A 16212-nucleotide genomic window follows, 5' to 3' on the forward strand; every position below is an offset into this window, starting at 1 on the left:
ATGTTCAGCCTCCCCTAAGTGATAAAACCTCATGAAAATAACAAGATCTTACATTAATAATTGATCATGAAACCCTTTTGACGAACAAGAAAGTTTTTGAATAACAACTGAGAGAAGCACAAGGAGAAAAATTCATAAAAAATGCAGCTCATCATCGTCACAGGGCAGTGGAAATTAGAAACATTCGAAAGGCCTTACTCGGAGGCAATCCCGTCGTAAGGACAGCACTGGGAACTGCAGGGTGAGTGGACGACAATTGGGGCCTGGGGGATTGGGGCAGTTTCTGGCCACACATTCGGTTTTGGTGGCGTCTCCGTCCGCCTGACAGGTGCACTTCTTGCAAGGCTCGTCGGCTGGGCTCCAGGTGTCCCCAATGGCGTAGTACTGACCCCTGTCCGATCTGCATGTTGTACTTGAGGGGAAATGCGAAGAGTTTGGTCATGTGGTCGGCCACGCCAGAGAAAGATTTTCAATATTTTCCAGAATGTTACACATGTACTGGATACATATAAGGTATAAAAACGCTTTCACAGAACACGGAAGTCCATAACAAAGGGTAATATACCTGATGAATCGGTTTAAAACCACAACATGTGAAAATATACTTGATGAATCGGTTAAACCACAAACATGTGAAAATATCCAAGAGATGTGGCTCAAGAAATGTTTATGGAGGGTACACTAAGGAAACAGGCAGGGAAGAATTTTTATCTCTAGGCTGTGAGAGCTATTCTATGAAAATCTGCAAATCAATAGGAATTCACCATTTTGAATCGTTTCTTTTAAAACCACAAACATGTGAAAATAACCAAGACATGTGGCTAAAGAAATGTTTATGTAGGGTACTCTGAGGATACAGGCATGGAAGAGAACCTAAGGCTGTGAGAGTTATTCTATGAGAATCTGCAAATCAATGGGAATATATCAATTCTAATCAGGTGAATTCTAGTTTCTAGACATTTGACAGGAGTCTACTAACCGAGAACTGTTCCATGACTACCTTATGCTGATTTCTAAGAGTTATTCTCATTAATTAATCATTTCTGTTTCGGTTAGGTTAGGTATCGTCCAAAAAGGCAGCCCCGCATAGAAAAGGGATTAAGGTAAGAAGAAAGAGAATCATTTTTACTTCGGTAAAGAAACAGGGAATGACTTAAGGTGATTTCAACTGAACAAAGAACGGAAATTACCAGCAAAAGATTCTAAAGATGTAAACAGGAGGAAAACCTCGAAGCAGTTGCACTATCAATCAATTGTTAGGAGAGGGTGGGCGGGAGTAAGATGGAAGAAAGAGAATTTGAAAGGAGGTACAGTAAAAGGAACGAAAGGGGTTGCAGTTAGAGGCCGAAGGCACGCTGCAAAGAACCGTAACTACCAGCTCTCCTCCTCTCATAACATGATCTCAAATCACTACGATAAAAAAAAAAAAACTTACTTGTCACAAAAATATTCATCGCAGCATCCCGAATTGTATGTTCCAACGACGACACAATCTCTGTGAGGTTTTGCGGAACAGTACTGATGATACAAAAAATTGTAGCAATTCTTAACGATGCGGTTATCCCAATAACTGTATTCGCAAGAACAGGTTTGGCAGTTCTCTTCCCAGCTTTGATACAGGTGGTGCAAGGTCCCGTCCGCTGATGTGCAGGGTCTGTGGAAGGAAATTGGCGACGCTTTTACAAAAGCATTCAGATGCTTAACCGTACTGAAATCATATGTTATTTACAAGGCATAAACATAAACACTGACACACATTATTTTTATATGAAAATGACATTGAAATGACTTACATTTCCGTTACCGTAGTTGACACGCTAGTTGTCACTTCAGATGTAACCTCAGTTGTCGTCGTCGTAGTCGTAAATATTGCTGTTGGAATTGGCTTAGTTTCTGTCACCTTGACATCTGAAAAAGTTAAGTTTAAACCACTATCGACTTCTCTTACTTTTAAAGATCATACCATATAAAGAATCACGATAAGTTGTACTTCAAATTATACCTGTGTTTTAATATCCCTGACTGAAATGCACAGAAAGCACGTCGATGAAATGAGATGACTATGAGACGATTTTTCCTCTGCCATCTGCACAAATTCTAATCCTCTGTGGGATGATGACGGGGCCAGAAACTTGGCCACTTAAGAGGAAAGAGGAGGGACTGCTGGAAAGAGCCGAGATGAGGATGGTGAAATGGACTGATGGAATATCACTACTGGAGAGGAGATACTAAGTCCATGGAATAAGAAGAGAAGAGGTGGAACCAATCAAGCGAGCTATGGACATGACAGTGATGGGGAGAGAGAGAGTGTGAGGCGTCAGCGGATCAGATGAATGGATGGATATGAGGTGAGGAGGGATATGGGTGAGGCGGTACTGGGGGAAGAAGATGCAAGGAATCTAGTAAATAGATGGAGAAAGTCGAAACAAGCGGCCGACCCTGCTATATAGTTGGATTAATAGATGGGATGGTGATGCATTCACTTCTTTTTATTTGGCATTCTCAGCAAAACATCATCCACAATGCTACTTCACGTGATAAATTAAGAAACACTACTTTACTTGATTTTGTTTCTTTTTTATCGTACTTCAATAAAAGAATAGTTATGGATAATTTCTAACCGTTAACATTAAAAAGACTTTCTCTCTCTCTCTCTCTCTCTCTTAATTTAAATACTCAAGAAGACAACTTAAGATAACCAAGCTCTTACCATTTACATAAGGGACATCGAAATATCATCTTTTAATTGATTGTACCACTTTTCTTTATATATATATATATATATATATATATATATATATATATATATATATATATATATATATATATATACTACACTGTCAGTGCTTCGAGGATTTGGATAAAAGCAATCAGGCAACAAAGCAACACAAGCAAGATTAAGCAAAGCAGCATGCACAACTTCAGTCCACGAGACAATATCAATCTAAAGAATATGTATTCTTCTATAAGCTGAAAAATATCAATATCACTGACTAAGTACAAGTTTGATTATATAAAAATATATAAGGCTGAATCATTTCAATTTCTTCGACGGTCTCAGTTGAGCAATTACATAAGAATTTATAGAGGTTACTTGTTTAAGACAATATTTTACATTTTCCACTTATTACACGTCGAAAGCTAGATACTAAACTATTAGGGGCAGAAGTTAATTATCAACCTTGTCTACAAAGGAAACAAAAACACCTGTTCTCCGCGCATTCAGTAACGTAGCTTCCCTCCCAGCCATCATCTCCGACGCATCTTCAGGCATTAAGAGTTACTTCTGCGCTTGGGTTCAGAATTGGTCAGTGACGCTCTCCTTTTTCCGTTTCTGGAAACCATGGCATTGTCTGGAAGGGAAATTTAGGTCCAGTTAATGGGGCGAGTTTATTCTTCTGATTTTGGAGAGAGAGAGAGAGAGAGAGAGACCTTACCTTACAGACCTAAACCATCTTGTTCGGGTTTGCCCCCAGGTCCCTCAGTGTGAGGCACATCTAATGCCTACCAGAGAGTTGCTAGTACATCTCCCGATATATTTTGCATCTTCCAATCTTGGATGGTCTGGGATGCAGCTGAGATATTTGTCGAGCTTATTCTTAAACACATCTACACTCACTCCTGATATATTCCTCAGATGAGCTGGCAACGCATTGAATAGACGCTGCATTATCGATGCTGGTGCGTAGTGGATTAATGTCCTGTGTGCTTTCCTTATTTTTCCTGGTATAGTTTTGGGCACTATTAATCTACCTCTGCTTGCTCTTTCTGATATTTTTAGCTCCATGATGTTTTCGGCTATTCCTTCTATCTGTGTCCATGCCTGAATTATCATGTAGCGTTCTCTTCTCCTTTCTAGACTATATAATTTTAATGATTGTAGTCTTTCCCAGTAGTCAAGGTCCTTAACTTCTTCTATTCTAGCTGTAAAAGGACCTTTGTACACTCCTCATTTGTTGACAAATATCCTTTTGATAGTGTGGGTACCATATCATATTGCAATATTCAAGTGGACTACGAACACATGTTTATAAAGCATAATCATGTGTTCAGCTTTCTTGTTTTTGAAGTGCCGTAACAACATTCCCATTTTTTGCTTTACATTTTGCCAATAGAATTGCTATTTGATCATTGTATAACATGTTCCTATCCATCATCACACCAAGGTCTTTAACAGCTTCCTTATTTGTGATTGTCTCATTATTAGGTCCCCTATATGCATATATCTTTCCTTCTCTGTCTCCATAATTTATTTATTCAAATTTATCAGAGTTAAATACCATCCTATTCTTACCTCTGCCCAATCATATACTTTTTTGTTAAGGTCTCTTTGTAGCGCTTGCCTATCTTCATCACAAGTAATTCTCTACTTATTCTTGTGTCATCGGCGAAACTACTCACTACCGAGTCCTTAACATTACTGTCTATGTCTGCAATCATAATAACAAACAGTATTGCAGCTAACACCGTACCTTGTGGCACACCGGATATTACCTTAGCTTCATCCGATTTCTCATCGTTTGCAATAACTATCTGTTTTCTGTTGTGTAAAAATTCTTTTAACCATCTTCCTACTTTATCCACGATATTGTGTTTTCTAATTTTCTTCGCTAATATATTATGATCTACCTTGTTAAAAGCTTTTGCAAAGTCTAGATAAACCACATCTGTTTCATTTCCGCTTTTCATATTTTTGTATATGTTCTCACGGTGGACTAACAGTTGGGTTTGTGTATTTTTTCCGGGTACGAAACCATGTTGTCCTATATTAAACAAATTATTTTTTATTTAAATGTTTCATAATATTTTCTTCACATGCTGAAAATTGGAGGGGATCTATATATGCAAAACAATGGTGACAATAGGGCCTAAATATTTTCAAGTAGCAACCAAAATATAAACCTTGTGGCAATCGAAATATAAACCCGTTAGCAACCAAATTAAAACCTGTATCAACCAAAATATAAACCCTGTAGCAACCAAAATATAAACTTTGTAACAACCGAAATATAAACCTGTAGCAATCAAAATATAAACACCGTAGTAGCCAAAATATAAAACATGTAGCAACCAAAATATAAACCCCATGACAACCAAATATAAACCCCGAGTAACCAAAATATAAACCCCATAACAACCAAATATAAACCTCGGAGTAACCAAAATATAAACCCCACAACAACAAAAATATAAATCCCGGAGTAACCAAAATATAAACCATGTAGCAACTAAAATGTAAACCTGTAGTAACCAACATATCAGCCATACAGCAACAAAAATATAAATTCCGTAGCAACCAAAATATAAACCTGCATTAATCAAAATATAAACCCGTAGTGACCCAAATATAAACCCATAGCGAGAAAAATAAAACCCCATAGCAACCAAAATATAAACGTTGTAGTAACCCAAATATAATCCCGTAGCAACCAAAATGTAAACCGTATAGCAACCAAGTAATAGACCACGTCGCAACCAAAATATAACCCCGTAGCAACCAAAATATAAGCCCGTGGCAACTAACATATAAACTATGTGGCAGCCAAAATATAAACCATGTAGCAACCGAAATATAAACAATGTAGCAATCCAAATATAACCCCTTAGCAACCAAAATATAAACCCCATAGCAACCAAAATATAAACCCCATAGCTACCAAAATATAAACCCCACAGCAACCAAAATATAAACCATGTTGCAACCAAAATATAAATTTCGTATAGTAACCCAAATCTAAACCACATCGCAACCAAAATATAAAAAAAATTTCGCAACCAAAATATAAACCATGTAGCAACCGATATTAAAAGCCTGTAGAAAGCGAAACAAACCATGTAGTAACCAATAAATAAATTCTGTTGTAACAAAAATATACTAGAAGAAATGTATTAATAGAAAAACTAAATGAAAAGAAGAATTGGAATAATGAAAAGCCGAATGTCCAAACTACCTGAGAAGGTTGTTATATACACATACGAATCAAGTCTAGTTTCATTTACGTGTTAATTCAATCGAGCATTTATTTATTTAAGCTCACAGGTGTCTTAGATTTCAAAGACAAAAGGTCGAAGTTTTTATGAAACTTTTCTTTCGTGTTAGCATCTATTTGAAGATCCGCTGGTGTTTACAGCTGTCGAAATCTCGGAACAAATGCGTGACAGGTGTTTCTGGATGATAAAGGACCTGGAGTATGTTCGAACAGGTGTTTGAACACTAAGCGGATGAAATACCTTCTTTGTTTGTTTGTTTTTTTTTTTTTTTTTTTTTTTTTTTTTTTTTTTTTTACGTTCCATGGAACCAGTATGGTTATTCAGCAACGGGACCACCGGCGTGACTTGACTTCCAAACCACATCGAGGGTGAACTTCCATCTCCAGAAATACACATCTCTCACACCTCAGTGGAATGCCCGAGAATCGAACTCGCGGCCAAGGCCATACTGATCACGCCACTGAGGCGCTCTTTGTATTTGGAGGCCGGCATGAAAAAAGGAAATACTACATTTATGTTAGACCCCACAGTAATTGTTCAAAGCATTTCGAAATAGCGAAACATAAGTTTGAAGGAACTCGAACATAAAATTCAGGCCAAAGTCCAGGTGTTTCAGGAGAAAACCTCAGAACAGCTGCACAACAACACAATTGTCAGGAGAAAGTGGAAAGTCAGATGGAGGACGCTGTAAAGAATGTCGCGTAATACATACAGCGCATCGCGTGAGGCGCACTGATGACTCTGCACCCTAACTTCTAGTTTCAGTTTCAGTAATTGACAGATCAAAAACCCTAATCTTAGCTGAGACTGATGCTGGGTAATGCGTCAGTTCTAATCTTGTTTACTTTCTTACTTCTGTTCTTGACTTTAAAAGTATTAATATAATTGGTATTCATAGTGTGGGGTTCCGGGTTGCATCCTGCCTCCTTAGGATTCCATCACTTTTCTCACTATCCGCGCTGTTGCTAGGAGCACACTCTTCTGCATGAGTCCTGGAGCTACTTCGGCATCTAGTTTTTCCAGATTCCTTTGCAGGGATCTCGGGATCGTGCCTCCTAATGTCCCTATGATTATAGGTACAATTTCCACTGGCATATCCCATATCCTTCTTATTTCTATTTTCAGGTCTTGATACTTATCACTCTTTCTTTCTCATCTACTCTAGTGTGCAATGGTATTGCGACATCAATGAGTGATACTTTCTTCTTGGTTTTGTCAACCAACGTCACGTCTGATCTACTTGCACGCATCATGATTATTTACGTATTATAAACCCGTTTATTCGTACAATACCGATATAGATAACATATTTTTTTTGTCGGAGTTCTTTCAACTCAAGGACCTTTCAAGGGTTGCGATAGAGGCTCCGGACAGGTGTACAGGTGCGTGTCACTTTTAGCCGGGGGTTGGGGGGAGGGAGACCCACTTGCACGTGGGGATGGTTACTGTTACTTTGACTGGGAATGGTTACTGTTCCTTTGATTAATTTTATATTTCACTTCTCACCCCTGTTCCTATCAGGGCTGAACTTTGACTTGAATGGCATTGGGAGTGTCACTATTCATCCCAGCGACGTCGAAAACTATTGATTAGACACTAATATCTGTCGTTTTAGGTTATTCTTACATGTAATTTTTACATGTCACCCCTTCCCACCCACTTCCCATACCAGCCCCCCATTTTCATGCCAATAATTCTGTGTTTAAGTTATTTAATTATAAATTATCAAAGAGAGAGGAGTTCCTACTCTCACTTGGTCTAGATTTTGGCCTTCCTTGCTACAGGCCTTCCAACAACCAATTTTTTTGTTCGTTGCAGTCTTTGTTTTCCAGGTTAATGACGTGGCGAATCTACGTACTCAAATGCAAGCGTTAGCTCAGAAAACTTATAATAACCTAACTACACGATGGACACCATTCTTTTCTAAAAATGATGTAAATATCCTCAAAGAACTTGGTAAACATGATGAGTTGATAATAACCAGACCGGATAAAGGAAAAAGTACTGTAATTCTAAACAAACGGGAATATGTATCAAAAATGGAAAATATTTTGGGCGAAGAAACCAAATTCCAAAAAATAGGTGAACCTCAATGCTCAACCATTTTTAAAGTAGAGGATCGAATAAACCGTTTCCTTAAAAAACCTAAAAGAGCGTGATATTATCAGTACTGACACCTAATGCAATGTGGCTGGGTAAAGTGAAAAAGATGTCGTTGTCTGATTTGATAAGGTATCTTAAGGGTAAACTTAATTATGATAGATGGGTTTTGCGGAATACATATAAAAAGTACTTTTGAAAGATTTTCTCAAGGAAATATATGGAATACGTTTTTTAGAAAAGGCTGCCTCAATTTTGTACGATACTGTTCCCTTTAACACTTACGTTCTGTTAGCTCGAATTCTGTTCAAGAAGGGTATTAATTATTGTATGTGACTCGGTTGAAGACTACCTTTGAAAAATGTGATGAAATTATTGTACGCTGAATGTTTGTACAATTTTTTGTATACAAAAAAGTGCTATTTAATTTATTAAGTGCTGCATAAGAGAAATAAAATGAATATTGCTTCTTAACATATGTAATAAAAAGTGTATTGTACATTAGATGTTTTAAATAAAAGATACAAAAAAATAAAAAAAGTACTTACACCTACGAATTGTTATACAGTACAGGTGCTTCGTTCGGAGTAATGTATGGGCTACCTAAGATTCACAAGGAACGTATCCCAATGAGACCCATACTTACCTCATATGATACCCCTAATCATAAATTGGCCAAATTTCTTGTCCCATTTTTAGTTAAAGAAAGGATTTTACCACAAGACTCGAACCTTTTTATGTCTAGTCTGGATGTCGAGTCACTTTTTACTAATATCCAAGTGGAAGAAACAGTTGGAATTATTTTAAATTGAATTTTTCCAAACCCAGATGTTCTTTTTAATAATTTTAATATCACGGATTTTAAAAAGTTACTTCAGTTGGCCGTGCTGGACACTGCCTTCATTTTTAATGGAAAATCATACGTACAAGTCGATGGTATGGCCATGGGATCTCCTTTAGGCCCCACTTTTGCTAATATTTTCATGTGCTCCCTGGAGGAGCAGTTGCTGGACAGGCCCTGCCCTCTGGTTTATTGTCACCCTCTTTTATTTATAGGCAGCATACTTTTGTGATGACACATTCCTATTGTTTAGAAATAAAGATCAGGCAGACGAATTCCTCGAACTTGCCAATGAAAGGCATCCAAATATTAGGTTCACAATTGAATATGAAAAGGAAAATAAACTGCCCTTGCTTGATGTGTTGGTTTTTAGACTTGAAGAAAATTTTAATACCACAGTTTTTAGAAAGAGAACGTTTACTGGTCTGGGTTCTAATTTTTATAGCCACTGCTTTTTCAATTTCAAGTTAAATTCCCCGTCTACCCTCTTCCACAGAGCGTTTACTTTAACATCCGGGTGGAATACGTTTCATGAAGAAATTACTTTTCTCCATCAATACTTTGTAAATAACTGTTTTCCATCAGAACTTTTTTACAAACAATTGAGAAAATTTCTAAATAATATCTTCCACCCAAAGTTTGAACTACAACGGTACCAAAACTACATCTGTACGCTATTGTCCCCCCTAATCTATGATAGACATTTTTTTTATCAAGAACTGAGATTTATTGTAAGCAAATACCTAAACGCAGTCAACTTAAAACTGATTCCATGTAACCCAATGACCACCAAGTCCTTGTTTAAATATAAAGAGAGTCTACTTCCTTTGATGACCTCGAGAGTCATATATTTGTTTAATTGCACCAGATGACCTGGGGAAGTACTTGGCTCCACCCAGAGGTTTTTTAAAGGTCTCCTCCCAAGATTAGATTCCCTATCGTGGAGTTAGCTATCGTACGGGTGTCAAACTATCAAACCCCGAATTTTCCTGTATTAGATATCATGGGAAAAAATGAAAATACAATATAAATTACAAGGATTTCAAAATCATAGGCAAAGCTCCAAACGAACACCAATTGGCAATACTCGAATCTCTTTTTTTATTAAACAACCGGTTCCCCAATTAAATACTCAGTCCACGTCAACTCCTCTGTACCTCTCTTGAGTTTCCGTCGGAACCAAAACGGACCCTGACAGTCACTCAGCTTTTGCCTTCAGCACTACTTGGTAATCGCTATTCCTTTCTCTTGTTAAGAAATAACTTTTTATCATGTTTTAATCTGAATCTGTTTTTAATTTTGTTGTTCTTTTAATTTTTTAGCTTCGAAAATGGTACACATGGTCCTGAAACGTCAGCAAAATAAATTACTTTAAAGGATTTTGGTATCTCTCCACCCTCCTATGATGCTTATCTGGTTTCAAGCAACCGCCTTAAACTTAGTATATATATATATATATATATATATATATATATATATATATATATATATATGTGTGTGTGTGTGTGTGTGTGTGTGTGTGTGTGTGTGTGTGTGTGTGGTGTGTATAAAAGCATTAAACTACAATTGTCCATGAATTTCTAATTCGCTCGTGATAGTTGGGGTTAAAAGAGCCTTCACTGTAACGAACCTTGAATTCTTGGTTCCGTGGTTTCGCGCCCATGAGCCCGACGAATTTATTATCAACTAAAATAATTCCACTTCGGTTAACATATATGAAAATGTATTCATTCGAGTAAAGCGAATTGATATTAAAGAACATTGTAGCTTAATGCGGTGTGTATGAATCACGTAAGGTGATGATGACTCGTAAATACATATATATTTCGGAGGTAGAGTGAATTGGATATTACACGACCTTTGTAGCCAATTACTGGCATATAAATCACAGAAATGTAGAGGATTCTTTCATATATATATATATATATATATATATATATATATATATATATATATATATATTATATATATAGGTATATAACACAGAATTGTAAAGTCTATTTACCTTGTGGGATGATATGCAGAACTAGTATCAATGTGAGTCTTTCTTGTCACTACTTCCCCTATTCTGAGGAACTTTCTTCCAGGCAAAAGCAGGCGAGAGAGAGAGAGAGAGAGAGAGAGAGAGAAGAGAGAGAGAGAGAGAGAGAGAGAGAGAGAGAGAGAGAGCACAGTGCTTCCACCAACGACGAGAACTCAAAGCCGTCTGGTGCATGGCATAGGTATACTACTGTTGTTATGTGGCCTGCCGAAGACACGATAAGTCACACCTGTGCTGCTTACAGAAATACATTTTATGCCCTGATTCAATTTTTAGTCACATAGCGCCAACCTCCTCTTGCGCACTGGTAAAAGCAGCTTGTGATGAAATCAATTTGAAATTTGTCTTTACTTCTTTTTATTTGGGGGAGAGGAACAATGGTTTATCTAGATCAGCCAGTTCTGTAAACTAGATTCTTTTAAAATATGCAACTAAGGAGAAAAATTAACTTCGATTGAACAACATCAGTGAATCGATTTCTTAGGAATTCAAACAAATATACGTGAGATTGGATTCCATGGCACCATGAATGTCGTACACTGCAAAATTATTATTATATTATTATTATTTTTAATTAGTATTATATATTCTTTATTATTATTATTATTATTCCTCAGTTCCCAAAGAGGTCCTTTATCCCTAAGTTCCAGAGGCCCCTTACCTCAGTTCCAGAGGTCTTTATTCCCTCCAGTTACCAGAGCGGCCTTTATTCCACCTATCCCATTTTCAGAGGTCCCTTATTCCTAAGTTCCAAAGATCCCTTATTCCTCAGTTACAGAGGTACTTTTATCCCTCAGTTCCAGAGGTTCTTTATTCATCAGTTCCAGAGGAAGTCGTGCAATTGGAACTACTTCAGAAGTTCAAGAGAAGGTGCGATGTATTACTTCCCTAATATGATTCTCTTTGCATTTTAATACATTTTTATCTAATTGTTAATTAATTTCTTCATTTTTTTTATTATAAGTTGGGTCTCTTCTTTCTGTATTTCCTTTTGCCTCCTCTTACTTCTTCCTAATAAACACCTTAATATTCTTTTGAAAGCTTAATCTTTATATCAATGGCCCCTTTGGTGGGCTGGTTCCATATGAATAGGTTTCATCTTCTGATTATAATTTAAAAATAATAATAATTAGGAAAAAACTCTCTAAAGATGAACCCAGGAAGAGTTCGAAAGAAACTTTTATAAAGTGTTTATAAATTATACACGAACCATTTAACATTTTTATTATTGTGGGCTCCTTATAATAATAATTAATAACTAATAATAATAATAATAATAATAATAATAATAATAATAATAATAATAATAATAATAATAATAAAATAATTAATTAAAATGAGTTCAAATACAAGTCCACGTCCATCTGCTTAGTTTCACAAGATGCTTTATTGAACGAAATGTTTATAACAGGAAAATTTTACACCTCGTAATACTAGCAACTGTTATCAACGACAGTCGTAAAATAGATTTACCACCGTTTCACCTGAAAGGAAGATTACGACATTTGTTCGGGCGGTAAAAACTTATTTTCTGTTTTCTTAATTTTATGTAACTCCTTTCTAAAATAAATAAAATACAAAACCGTAAATGTCTGGAAGTAAGTAAACCGTGATGTACTGTGTATATATAATATATATAAATATAATATATATATATATATATATATAATATAAATATATCATATATATATTTTATATATAATATGCCTATATTGTTTATATATACCATTATATATTATATTTATTATATATCTATATATATATTATATAATGTTTATATATTATATATATATATATATATACAGACCCATATATTATATAATATATTAATAATATATAATAATTTATTATATATAATAATAGCTAATCATATATATATATATATATTATATATCTAATATATATATAATATAGAAATAAACTTGATCACGAAGTATATAAAAACGTGATGCTGATGTATAAGTCGTAAAATAGATTTAACCTACCGTTTCACCATGAAAGGGAAGATTACGACATTTTTCGTTCGGGCGGTAAAAACTTATTTTCTGTTTCTTAATTTATGTAACTCCTTTCTTAAAATAAATAAAATACAAAACCGTAAATGTCTGGAAGTAAGGTAAAAGTGATAAGTACTGTATACATATATATATATATATATATATATATAATATATATATATATATATATATGCATATATATATCAATATGCATATATGTCATATACATATATATATATATATATATATATAATGAATATATATATGATATATATATATATAATATATAAAAATATTTTAATTTATAAGTATAATAAATAAATAAAAATATATTATATATCTATATTATATATTATATATATTATATAGATATATATATATAATATGATCTATATATATATGATATGAATTAACTTGATCACGAAGTATATAAAACTGTGATGCTAGTGTATAAATAAAGGTTTTTTTGACCACGAAGGAAAAAAATGAAAAAGCGAGATAGCCAAGTACTTTCGGTTCTATTCGGACCCTTTACTGAGGCAAACTGATTTTACAAAGAACACCATAGTCAAAAGAAGGCTTAATATACAAACTGACACTACCAGATTAGCCATAAGGGCGATTTTCACTACAGAAGGAGGAGTCGCCAGGGGCTAGCCACACCTTGAAGGATACCCCGCAGTAAACAAGTTGGTCTTCCAGAAAACAGTACATTTTGAAAAAAAAACAATGGGAGCATATACAATTTATATCATGAATTTTATTTACACAAATTTTCCCAACAAAAAATTATTATTAATGAAAAGACGAAAGAAAATATAAATATATATATATATATATATTATATATATATATATATATATAATATATATTCTATATAATATATATTATATCGAGCAAGAGAAAGAGGGAGAGAGAATATCGAACCCCAGAGAGCGAGGGAGAGAGAGAAGAAAGAAATAATAACTATAAAATATCAGTTTGCCTCAGTAAAGGGTCCAAAATAGGACCGAAAGTACTCGGCTATCTCGCTTTTCCTTTTTTCCTTGGTTCTTCGTGGCAAAAAAGTTTAAATTTACTTTATATATATATATCTATATAATTATATATATATATATATAATATATATATATATATATATATAATATATTATATATATATATATATATAAGCGAATCCACAGGAAAATGATAGTCAGAAATCCAAACGCTTTCGTCTTTACTCAGACATAGTCAAGGAGTTAATGAAGTACAATTGGAGAGAAACGTCTCAGGTACAAACAAGATCAAGAATACAGGTGGTTAATTGGTCAAAAGGGTAAAAATTAAAAGAGATAATCCAGGATTATCGGATATCACACGGTCACAAACCTAACCGAAATTACAAAGTACCTCTACAGTCTAAAACAATTTGTAAAAATAAAAAACTGAATATATCAATTTTTGTTGCTATTTATCTACAACTTTTTTCAATAATGAAAGCATCAAGTTTAAATAAACCAAGACTTAAAATTTAGAGCATTTCCATTACCCTTTTTACTCTTTTGACAATTGACCATCTGGTATTCTTGATCTTGTTTTGTACCTGAGACCTTTCTCTCCAATTGTACTTCATTAACTCCTTGACAATGTCTGAGTAAAGAGAATGAAAGTGCTTGGATTTCTAACTATCATTTTCTTGTGGGATTCCGCCTTATTTATGAAGTCACGTGCATCTACAGTGATTTTTTAAGCATATATATATATATATATATATATCTATATATATATATATATATATATATATATATATATATATATATATATATATATATATATATGACTGGTAAAAAATGTTCTGTTAAAACAGAATTCCATCTAATAAAAGGAGCCCATAAAAACACCAATATATAGAGAGAAATATTATATTTCAGAAACTGCTGTCTCCTCAGGTAGATGAATGCTCTTCAGTAGAGAGAAAAGTTACAGAAAAGGTGGTATTTATACCAAGAGGTCCATCCACAGGTAAGCCAATTTCGAAATGGGACAACTCATCGCCGCCATTCTCGCCAGCCAACTCATCACCGCCAACTCATCTCCGGCCCAACTTATCCCCGGCCCAACTTATCCCCGGCCCAACTTATCTCCGGCCCAGCTCATCTCCAGCCCAACTTATACCCAGCCCAACTCATCACCGGTCCAACACACACACACACACACTGCAAGGCAGTGTAAATAAAAAACGAAACAACAGTTACTCAATTACCAATCCTAACTATCTGTAAACAAAAATACCGAACTATGAAATCAAAGTTTGTCAATACAAAAAAACCGTTAGTAATTTTTTGAACCTTTCAACGCATGACGACAATTACTCAATTACCAATTACAAACAAAAGTACCCAAGTATGAAATCTCAAGATGTTTGTCAGCAAAAACGTTAGTAATTATTAAACCTTTCGATATATCACTTTCAGTTTTACATTCTTTCAGTAAACCCATTACCCAATGGAGGACAATTTTAAGTCAGAGAGGCAAAGCGAAATTTTCTTTCATGATGGTTATTTGTTCATTTTCGACAAATTCAGCAAAACGGACAGCAATTTGATGTTCTGGAAATGTGATCAGCTCGGCAGGTGTAAAGCGGAGAATACACACAAGATTTGGAAACGTAGTTAAAGTCTTGAATACTCACACCCATGACTCTTCACCGATAAAAGTAGAAGTAGAAAGGACAACTACAAAAATTAAAACCAGAGCTGAAGAGACGATGGAAAACCCAAGTGTAGTAATTAATGAAGTTTGATGTAATGTTCCCCAAGCGGTGCAAGGATCACTCCCGAATTCGTCGGCTCTAAAGAAAACTATTCGTCGGAAACGGAATCAGATGAGTGCCTCTCCGCCAAATCCAGTTGACCTAAAAATCATTTAGCAATCCCTGATGAATATTCGACCTACGAAACAGAGCCAAACCAGAAGGAAGACTTTTTATTAAAAGACCAGTGGTCCCAGTGAAGATAGAATTTTTGCTATTTGGAAGGAGAAGTTGGTTGCAACATTGGTATCAGCAGAAGTTTGGTATGTAGACGGAACGTTTAAGATTGCTCCCAACGCTATTTTCTCAGGTGTATATTGTAATTGGCTCAAAAAATCAGAGGTGTCATTCCACTGCTTTATGCTCTATTACCTAACAAACGGAAAGTTACATTCAAGGCTATTTAAATGATAAAACGAATGTAAAACCAACAGTAAACCCGAAATCGG

The 16212-nt window shown here is 35.0% G+C and overlaps 1 long non-coding RNA gene across 1 annotated transcript in view; it reads right to left on the bottom strand.

Moving 5' to 3' along the window:
* Nucleotides 1-251: 251 nt before the first annotated feature.
* Nucleotides 252-16212, bottom strand: part of LOC135222152 (uncharacterized) — a 107287-nt gene continuing 91326 nt past the window's right edge. Inside the window, exons 2-4 of the long non-coding RNA XR_010316174.1 lie at nt 1794-1908; nt 1436-1654; nt 252-412 (exon numbers count right to left, since the gene is read on the bottom strand). This is a non-coding gene — a long non-coding RNA (uncharacterized LOC135222152). The remainder of the gene's footprint in view (nt 413-1435; nt 1655-1793; nt 1909-16212) is intronic.

This window comes from Macrobrachium nipponense, chromosome 3 (genome assembly GCF_015104395.2).
Source record: "Macrobrachium nipponense isolate FS-2020 chromosome 3, ASM1510439v2, whole genome shotgun sequence".
Classification (NCBI taxonomy): Eukaryota; Metazoa; Arthropoda; class Malacostraca; order Decapoda; family Palaemonidae; genus Macrobrachium; species Macrobrachium nipponense.